Raw genomic sequence first — 11496 nt, forward strand, 5'->3', positions numbered from 1 at the left:
AAAACCCAGTATTAGTGCTTTAAAATAGTTCTAAAATGTGAGTTAGGGATAGAAACAACCATTGTGAAAATTTGAGCCAGTATAATCGATGTTAAGTATTGTTATTGAAACATACAAAATGTGAACAATGATATAATAAAAGTGTTTCCAGACTTAACAGTTATGGCTTAATGAGAAAAATAATGATGTCTCCTTATATTTTAGGCTTTATTGGAAAAATTTTATATGGTAGGATGTTTTGTAATACATCTGACCTACATAATCGAATATGCATCAAAAGTGTTAGCTTGAAAAAATTTCAAATAACTGCTCCCAAATGTAAACAGGACCTTTAAACAAGCTATTAACATTCGTACAAGCAATTTAGACTGACTCGACTTGAGATCTCAACAGTTTGAACGGTGAAGGTCAAACACAGATTCCGATCTTCCTTTCTTTTTTTTGTCTTGTCCTCCTCTCCTTCCTCTTCCTCGTTCTCCTCTTATTTTTTCTCTCTTCCAACCATTTTTCAACTCTTCTCCCTCCTCCAATTCCTTCTTCTCCTCATGATCGCCTTTCCATCTGTTACATTATAATTATTATGTGCATTTGATTAGAAGAAGCTAGCATGCAAGCAAACAACAACCCCAAACAGCAACGACAGCAACAACAACAACAACAACAATTGTTAACAACAGCAGCAGCAGCAGCAGTAACAACTACAACAGTACCTAACATCTGAAAGTGATAAAGGTCAAAAGTTTGGTTTTCATCGGAAATGACAGTTCCTTTTTCTCTGTCCCATCAACAATGAGTATATATAAGTAAAGCGAGTTCCCATGCACTGTAGAAGAAGGTAATTGCTATGCTTTGAAGTTGTAGGAGATCGATTTTCAAAAATTCAGTTATATATCAGGGCCCTCATATATGGTATTCTATCCCTAGAGAAATTAAAGCATCAAAATCCATAAATAATTTCAAAATTAGACATAAACACTTTTTATTGGAAGATTACAAACATAGTTAATTCAAGGCGTATTTTTGTTGTTGCTGTTTTCTGTGTTGTTATCGTCCATACCTCCGTAGTTTTCTTTTGTAATGATTGCATTGGTTTGACTTGTTCTGTTTTGTCAACTTAACTGACATTTTTTTTTCTTAAATATGTCAAAGGTATGTATGTTACAGTAAAATGGGTCAGCTACTCACAAGGGCTTTTCCTTTCTTGCTGCTTCCCCCACCAATGGCATTGTCTCTGTATGTAGTCATACCGCCACATTATTTTTACTTTTATGTCGTATGTCCTATGAATTTTTCTCTTTTTGTATCTCATTTTGTACACTCATGTTTTATTGTATGCTCTGTATATTTTTAATGCTTGGTGCAAAATAAACTAAACTGAAAACTGATACTATAGGTATAATATAAAACTCTTTCGGTGAAAAATGTTTATACATGGGCCGCTGCTTAACCGGGAGAAGAAGAAGAAGAAGAAGAAGAAGAAGAAGAAGAAGAAGAAGAAGAAGAAGAAGAAGAGAGAAGGAGAACAGCAAAAACATAATATACATGTACTACATATGGAAAAAGTGTTTCTACTGTATTGCCTATTCATATTAGCTATCCATACTCTTTGACCATAATCCACCGCTGAGGGGCATCTAGGACACCAGGACTGGCTGCTGCATGGACCTTCTCTTCCCTTCGATAAGCCTCTGCTGACCCCCTTTAAATGATAACAACAGCAACATGAATGAATAAATGCAGCAATTATGGACTGGTATCGATGCGTGATAAAGTTGTGAGCGATGACACTATTACATCATCTTCTGACTCACCAATTTATGAAAACCTGAGAGTCTGTGTTGTACCATCTGAAAGGTTCATTTGCCCCGATTTGATTGTCACTTCTGCCTATGTGTTTGTCAATTTCATGGTACTTTGCAATGTCATCTCGAACATTCAGCTTCATTCTAAACTACTTCGAAGCTCTTGACCCACTTTATATCACACACACACACACACACACACACACACACACACACACACACACACACAAAAGACAGAAAAACCGTAAAAACTAGCAGAATTTTGGTATAATTCAATTACACTGTATTTTGGTTGTTATTTTGGGTTGAAATCTTTATATTTTTTTTTTGATTAACTAGGCTTATCGAACTTTACATGCGAATAATATATATGTATTCGGTGGCTTTAGACAAGATGTTGACATCGTAACATATTCATCATGTTCGTTGAACTCTCTAAATTCTTTGCTCGGACCTCGGCTGATGCTAGAATTAGGCCTACTTCATTCGAAAGATACTAGTATTGTTCAGTCGTATTGACCCGGAATGGCAATATCACAACACCTTTTCATACCTGCGCATGACGTGTTCATCAGTTCCATTTTTGTCTCACATTCGTGTTACACACACACAAATGCGGGCACACACACACACACACACACACACACACACACACACACACACACACACACACACACACACACACATACACACCAATAAACAACCCACAGGCGACTTGCGTCAACTGTAAACTACGACGTACACCGGCAAGTTCTGACTGAACGCAAGACGAAAATATTTCTGACGTGTTTTTGCAGATCTGAAACTCTACGAAATAACGCATTCGCTTGCTGAGTTGCAGCGCCACGGAAGGACGAGCAGGACCAGAGCGTAGTGTTGCCACGTTTGGTATATATTCTTGCAGACTCATTCACTGCAGTGAGGAAGGATAATAAACATCGGTGTATAGGCGGCAGACGATCGCTTGCACATTTTTCTTATTCGGAACGTCAGACATCAACTTCTCATACAAATTTAAAAGTCATGACGGCAAATGTGTTGGAATCCGTCTTCGTCTTCGCGTTCGTAACGCTCTGTGTGACAGACGGCGTAGTTGGGGACAGGGTGACAGAAGGTATGTGTTCTTATGTATTACTTCTACTTCTACTGCTACTGGTATACTTCTACTAATGATGATAATCTATTATGATGATGACGATGATGATGATGATGACTATAATGATAGTACTACTACTACTACTACTACTACTACTACTATTACTACTACTGCTAGTAATGATAATAATAATAAGAATAAGAATAGGAATAATAATAATAATAATGATAAGAAAAAAAATAATAATAACAACAATGATAAGAATAATAATAACAATGATAATGGTAATAATAACGGTAGTAATAATGTGACAATATAGTATTATAATAATGATGATAATCATCGTCATCATCTTAATCACCATGCTGATGATCATCAATGATAATCCTCGCACGAATTATGTTACCTCATGAGTTAGTCAATCAATGAAATTGATGATTTTACCAGCGATTGGGGCTTCAACATTGTATTGAAACACTGTTCGATCAAACGTTACATCGCGAATTATACACCGTCATTATAACTCCTCCTTTTCTTTAAAAAAGATCATTTCTAATGATAATTATTCATCTATCTGTCCGATCATATCTATAAAAACACATCTACCAACTACACCTGCATTTCTACATCCATCCATCTATCTATCTATCTATATATATTTAGAATATATATATATATTTCTTTCTACATCGTCTATCTTCTTTTCTACCTATATATATATACAATTTGTGTGTATATATATATATATATATATATATATATATAGCTATCTATCGACTAACAAGTTATTGAAGTTACATCTGCCAACGCAGTATATATCTCTATATCTGGCATGGATTTTCAGTTACTTGTTTCGTATTTCGTTATTGTAACTTAATTAGGTGGATGTTTATTGTAAATTATTGTATATATTCTCCATTTTGTACCGTAAATCTTCTAGATCTGTTATCTTATGTAGGACACGGCTTGTTTAAAACAGGCTTTAAAACCCGTGCATTATGTGTATATTTGAATTGAATAGACTCAACTTAACTCAACCCCTTTATACAGTGCCTGTGCCCTGTATATGAGTCTGGGCATAAAGTTTTTAGTTTGAGGCAAGAATATGTTTTCACTCTTGTTATTAAATATGAAATGAATTCCCGGTAATAATCCTCAAAACAATTTTCCCTCCGACCCCATGAAGATCGCTTTTGTCATTTTAACCGCATTGCTCCGGCCTATACCAGCAATGACGATGATACAATTGGTAATAATTACCCATGCATTTAGCATGAAGTGTACGTCTTTTACACCATTGACCTTATTCTTTGCATTTTCGTCACTTTCCGTAGGGGGATATGACGGGTGCGCTTTATCACAGTTTGATCGTTGCACCCCGCTGAAAAAAAAAAAACAACAGCAAGAAAGAGTTAGTATTCTTTCTGTGAAACGCTAAAGGCGACTGCTGTTCTAGCACTGAGGGAACGTCAGTGAACCCGGAAACCTACATGAATAAAACCAAAGGCTCCAACCCAACACTTTGTTTTCTATTGATGGTTATGTGCCGCTGAAAGTAGACGAGGAAGAGGAAAAAATAATGTAGGGACAAAAAGTGGGAATTCATTCGGTCAACCGCTAAATTTAACGTGTGTTTTTGCACATAAGGAAATCTACATGAACACACAAAGAAAGGATAGGATTTTTTTTTTTTTTTTTGGGGGGGAGGGGTATTTTTTCGAATGTATATACACATTTATCATTTTATTTCAATTGCACTCTAATTTATTGTTTAAGGGCAGCTTGAAGGAGATGGATAAAAATAAAAAGGTTCATAGTTTACACAACAAGATTTCCCGATTACTATAGTTTTAAACCCACATCTTACCTGCTTGCATGAACTCGATTGACCGGTTATGTTCTGAACAAATGGTCGCAACGTATTCGGTTAGTTTACAATACGGTTCATTTGTTTCTGTGTTATACCACAGACACATGAAAAGAGTACAAAATGTTTGATGACAGTGATCACGAGCTATTTTTTTTTTTTGGGGGGGGGGTTGGGTTAGGAAAATACCAGAAGCATGACTAATGTGTAACAAAAGAATCTTACTGAGCAGGAAGGACTTTTAGAAGGACTTTAGAAGCACATATATCTCGATGACTCTGAATATGTCGTCATTTCCCGTTCACAAATAGCAAGTGAAAGAAAAATTTTTCATTGCTGATAGTGGTAAAGACAGAATTGTGGAAAAGTTTCGCTCATTTTTTTTTACCAATCTGCTATTTACTGCATTTCCTGAAACGTATACGTTTTCCAGACATGCAATAGACTTTTTAAGGCATAATTTACCATTTGCAGATGAAACAAAAACCCAGTATTAATGCTTTAAAATAGTTCAAAAATGTGAGTTTGGGATAGAAATAACCTCTGTGAAATATTGATCCATACAATCGATTTTAAGTATTGCTAAATGCACAAAATGTGAACAATAGTTATAATAAGAATGCTTCCAGATTAAACCGTCTACAGTTACGGTTTATTGAGAAAAATACTGATATCTCTTTATATTTTAGGCTTTTCAAATTGCGAAAATTGTATATGTCTATAGGATGTTTTGTGATACAACAGACCTACACATATGCATCAAATGTGATATCTTGAACATTTTTAAAATCACTGCACCCAAAGGTAAACTGGACCTTTTAGCAAATCAGATACAACGTACCGATAGTCTGCTACAGTGTTGCCAAGGAGGTTCGAGAGATGGAGTTACAACCGATTTTAATTATTCAATCAGCTGTCAGTTTTCTATGGATGGACACAATAATTCCACAGGTGCATTTGTGCCTTTGATGTTCGATGCTTGAAGCCGCCATCTTTCTGAGCAATCTGAAGATTCATTTTTAACGCTTACATGATATCGGGTATATGCTGCTCGTTTATATATCAAATGCAATGAAATTTCATATAATGATGAAAAAACACAAGTCAATTCCGTTAGAAAATATATGCAAAAGTGTAAATCTGAGCTGTATTTTGTGAAAGTGTTTGAAATATTACCCCCATGGAAAGCTGGTCTTATCACTTTTCTCCTTATTTCCGCAAAATGAAACTAATATGGTATCATCTTCAAGTATAGTTCTTTATAAATTAATATGTCAGATTAGCGTACAATCACGTACATTCGAGTAATTTTGATATCTATTTCAGCAATATTTAAGCAATTTCTATTCGCGCACCCCCGTGCCTTTACCACTGTCTACCGCCCATCGTTTGTAGGTAGGGATAGCGAAAAGTAGTTACCATCACAACGACATATCTTCCTTGGAAAGTGGCTGGTGATTATGCAATGAGACATGAGTCAATTGTCTTCGCATCTGAGAGGCCGATCCAGTTTGAGACATACTTCAAATATTTTTGAGTGGCGGCTTCGAGCATGGGATCAAAGTGAATAAGACTGTTGTGACTCCATTTCTCGAACCTCCTTGGTGTTGCTCAGCTCTGGGAAGAGGCTGTACTAACAGGAAATGTGAGTGAATACCAAACAATGATGCATTCTATAATGACGTTCTACGAAGGACAAATGTTTCGGCGATTAGATAATCTACCTTCCTTGGTGTGATGCGGTGATTTGCATTTCCGCATAGGGCGTTTGGAAATCATTCGCCCGATTTGTGTAGTCTGTCAATATTACTGTATACAGTACTCTCCGCTAATCGGGTAGGCTCGGGCAGTGGGTTTCTTACCCGATTAAGCGGAGTACCCGATTAACAGAAGAACATGTCTCATTCACAATTGACACTCACAATGTGTATGTACATGTATTGTACACTGCACCAAACACTACACTGTATGCTTACGGTAACACACGTGCTTGCATGGCACATTATACATGTACATACCATACACTTGCTCAGTCACGAGCGATAATTTACACTCTTTTTACGGAAAATATGTCTTCAGAAAACTTTGTTGTTTGACTATAGACTCCTCGCTGGGACAGCAACAAGACTACTTGTAGGAGGAAAAACAAGAAAAAAACAACTGACTTGACGACACAAGAGGAAACAAGACTATAGCGTGATAAAGAGGTAACAGAATAGACAGGAATATGCAACACAGATGACGATCCTCGGAGGTTTGAAGAAGAAAGAGAAGAAGAAAAAAGAATATAGAGCAAACCCTTCAACTGCGAAGTATAGGTTAAAGAAAATCTTATAATCAAGGCTTGAGCAACAGTTACAATGATAAAGAGAACGGGAATGCCGATATTGCAGATGAGTTACAAAGTAAGCCTATAAACTAATCTGATTCTGCGAGTCGTCATTATAAGATTGTAAAAGAAAAGACTTTAATCTCCTTTTAAATGAGTATATAGATGGAGCAGATTTTATATCATGATTCAGGGAATTCCAATAATTTGGTCCAGTGTAAATAAGTGTATTCTTTGCTAAAATCGTTCGAAGAAGTGGTAAATGAAACTCGTTAGAACGTCGGGTGGGGTAATTATGGAATGATTGATTTTTTTTGAAACATAAAACCAAAGATAGGTGAAAGTAAATTGTTATCATACATATACATAAATTGACCTAAGTTAGATAAGAATAATTCGTTGATTTTCAATAGCTTATATATACAGTCAAACAATGCATTTGTATGTGAACCTGTAGGAGAATTAGAATTGATACGGAGGGCTTTCTTTTGCAATAATAACACTCTATTCAGCAGTGTCTGATGAGTATTGCCCCAAGCTAAATTTCCATAATTAAGGTAAGGGAGTATCAAAGAGGAGTATAACACTAGTAGGGTCTATTCAGGAATATAGAATTTCAGTCTATTCATATAACACCTATATTGCGAGAAATGATTTTGCAGATATGATCAATATGTATTTTCCAAGAAAGTTTATTATCTACAAAAATACCAAGAAACTTGAAATATGACACACTTTCTAAATTACAATCATTCAGAACTATTTCTGAGTTCAAAGAATCAACAGTATTGCTGAAAAGCATATAATTATTTTGTTTTTTGAACATTCAAAGATAACTTGTTAGCTCTGACTCAGTTGGTCACTTTTTCCAATTCCGTATTTACTTGTTGAACAAGAACATCGATATCGTTATGGGCAAGAAAAACACTAGTATCATCAACAAAGTGTATAAAAGAAAGTAGCTCTGAAACAGAGGAAAAATCATTGATATAAATTATGAATAACAGCTGCCCTAAGAGACTTCCCTGTGGAACGCCACACTTAACATCTCTTATAACTGAATGATTATCTTTGATAGAAACAAACTGTTTTCTGTAAGCTAAATAACTCTTGAACCACTCCAAGGCCTTCCCATGTATTCCATAGTGCGATTACTTATGGAGCAAAATGTTATGATTAATCGTATCGAAGGCCTTGGAGAAGTTAAAGAATATACTAATTAAATGAGAATGGTTGTCGGTTGCATTAACAACTTTATCAATAAAATGAAGAACTGCATGGATGGTACTGTGTCTCTCTCGAAAACCAAACTGGCAATTTGTGAATAGTTTGTGCACATTACAAAAAATTAATAATTCTGATGTACATTATTTTTTCTAAAACTTTCGACAATGAAGATAATAAAGAGATTGGACGATAATTGCTGACATCGAGATTATGACCTTTCTTAAATATTGGAATTACTTTAGCCAATTTCATTTTATCAGGAAAAATACCATTAGAAATTGACAGATTAAAAATGTGGGCCAAGGGATCTGCAACTGAGGATATAACACCTTTAAGGATACAATTATCTATATTATCATAACCGGAACTTTGTTTCTTTGTTAAAGAGGATACAATGTCGATAATATCATGTCTATTTGTTGGAGTTAAAAAATAGGATTTGGGTTAGTCTGGCCTAAAAATTCAGTGAAATTCTGTTCTGTAGCCGGAATACCATGAGCAAGCGTTTCACCTATCTTTAAAAAATAAGAATTGAAAATATTTACAATATCAACAGGGTCATCAATTATTTCATCATCCCACTTTATTTCACCAATTTCTGCTTCTTTATTCGGAATATTCATAGCCTGTTTCAAAACCTTCCAGGTATTCTTAATATCAGACTTGTATCTCAACAGCTGCTGAGAATAATACCTTTTCTTTTCCAAACGTAAATGATATATATAATGATATATATGCGTATGTGATGTATATTTGTTCTTTGTTCGTTCATTTTTTTCCATTTTGTATTTATAATACAATCGATTTTTTCTGTTTATTGAACGGAGAATTGATTTGGAAATCCATGGTAACCTAGGTGTCTTTTTATAATCCATTTTACTTTTTTACTTTGGAATAATAACATCCAAAAGAAAAGTAAACATTTCCATAAAATTATCAAAAGACTCATTAACATCATCACTTTTTGGCTAATTTTTCACATGAAATTTTGCGTTTGATTAAAGGAGATGAAGGTTTTGCGTCAATGACTAAGGTTTTCAAAGTAAAGTGGATCATAATTGGATAATGGTCGGTCACATCTGAAAGAACTATAAAAGATTCGGGAAGGGGTAAGATATTGCAAAACAAATTGTCAATTAAAGTAGCAGAGTGATCCGTGATGCGAGTCGGTTTGGAAATGAGTGGCAGAAAGGATGAAGACAAAAGTGTTTCGAGAAACTCGTTGGGGATATGATCATTTCCCGATTTTAGCAAATCAATATCATAATCACCAAGAAGAAAGCAATCTTTATTTCGAAAGACTGGGTTTTTTAACACGTCTGAAAGATAAGTCACAAAATCTAAAATATTTGAATTTGGAGGTCTGTATATTATGCCCAATAACACATTCCTACATCCTGGGATATAAATTTCTACAAAAAGAGATTCAACGGTGTTATCCATTCTAGAAATGTCGTTATGAACAATACATTCGTAAATACTTGATACGTAAAATGCCACACCGCCTCCACTTCTGTCCGATCTATTACTGACATACATATTGTATCCGTCAATTGCAAAGGAGTCTTCCGTAGTGGAAGTCAACCAGGTTTCGCTAAGTCCAATGACAGAAAGTGATTGGCTAGCATCGGATTCTAATACAAACTTTAACTCATCGAAATACTTATTCAAACTTCTTATGTTTAAATGCAACAAAGAAAATGTGTCTTTAGAGAAACTGAAGTACATACTACACACTAAGAAAAAATGATTCATTCTTGCACCTTTTAAGGGTGCAAAGTGATGTCACACTGGTGGCTCCCTATGGGTGTTATCTTGCACCCTCAAGAAATTGGTGCAAAAGTAGCACCATGGTGCAATGGTATAATTTTGCACCCTGTGGGTGCACCTTTGCCCCTCCATAGAGGGTGCAACATTGCACACTTTATTGAGGGTGCGAAGTTCTTCCCTTGGGTGCATATTTCCACCCACACTAAGTGGTGCTAAGTTTCACCCTTTTCTTGAGGGTGCATCTTTCCACCCACACTAATTGGTGCCGAGTTGCACCTTTCTTGAGGGTGCGATCTTTCTCCCTTTAATTTTCGGCGCAACTTTGCACCCTCTCTTGCCTCTACTTTTGGTGCAACTTTACACCTTTCGTGAGGGTGCAAAGAAGCACCCTAAGTTCCAAGATTGTAGCCTCTCTTGAGGGTGCGATTTTGTGCCATATTATATAGGTATAATGTTGCACCTATAATGTGGTGCTTATTTGATCCATGACTGCAGCAAAATTGCTTCTTTAAAGGAGCCAGTCAGTGTCACTGTCTACGCCTTTAGAGGCGCAATGTTGCCCAGTATAACCTCAAGTGCACCTTGAGATTACTGGGCAATATTGCGTCTCTAGAGGAACAGGCAGTGATACTGATTGGCTCCTTTAAAGAAGCAATTTTGCAGCAGTTATGGATGAAATAAGCACCACATATTTGCAACATTATACCTATAAGGTAAATATACTTAGCATCACATAACAAGGTACAATTTGGTTACTTAACTACTTTAAACCTTGAATAGTGCGAACTAATGCAAGCCTGTTTGCTCAGTATATCAAACTTATGCTGTTGTTGCACTCTGCAAAGTAAATAAGATTGGTGTAATTTGGATCCTGTGAATCATGGAATGTGTGTGTGGAATTTGTGAGTTTTGAAATGTTAATATAGAAGTTAACTTATAGTTGTGTTTGAATGACATACTAAAACCAAATATTTACCCAATTACCTTTCCAATGAGGTGAGCACTATCACTATCTATCAAACAAACCCTCTAGGCAAGAGTATACATCTGCATGAAGGAAGAGGTAAAAATATGATATACATTTGTCTGGATACGTTTTATTCAAAACGTACTTGAATACGTACTTATTCACATAATCTATAAGAATAAGATATGCTTCTTACCAGTACACAAAGCCTTAAAAACAAGAGCATGCTACGTACATTTCTAAAGTATGCACCATATCTTAAAAAAAAAAAGTAAGAGGATTTAACAAGTTGTTTATATGCATTTAAACGAATAGGCCTACATATTTTCATGCGTACAATATTCATGTAACAGTGACGTCATCATGAATCATCAAAAAGATATGTTTCCAGCATAGACATGAATTTATCTAACATTTAAAACATGTCTTACAATTAGG

The sequence above is a fragment of the Diadema antillarum genome, unplaced genomic scaffold, assembly GCF_040938485.1.
Source record: "Diadema antillarum isolate AM-2024a unplaced genomic scaffold, OU_Dant_1.0 seq00000611_RagTag, whole genome shotgun sequence".
In the NCBI taxonomy this organism is placed as follows: domain Eukaryota; kingdom Metazoa; phylum Echinodermata; class Echinoidea; order Diadematoida; family Diadematidae; genus Diadema; species Diadema antillarum.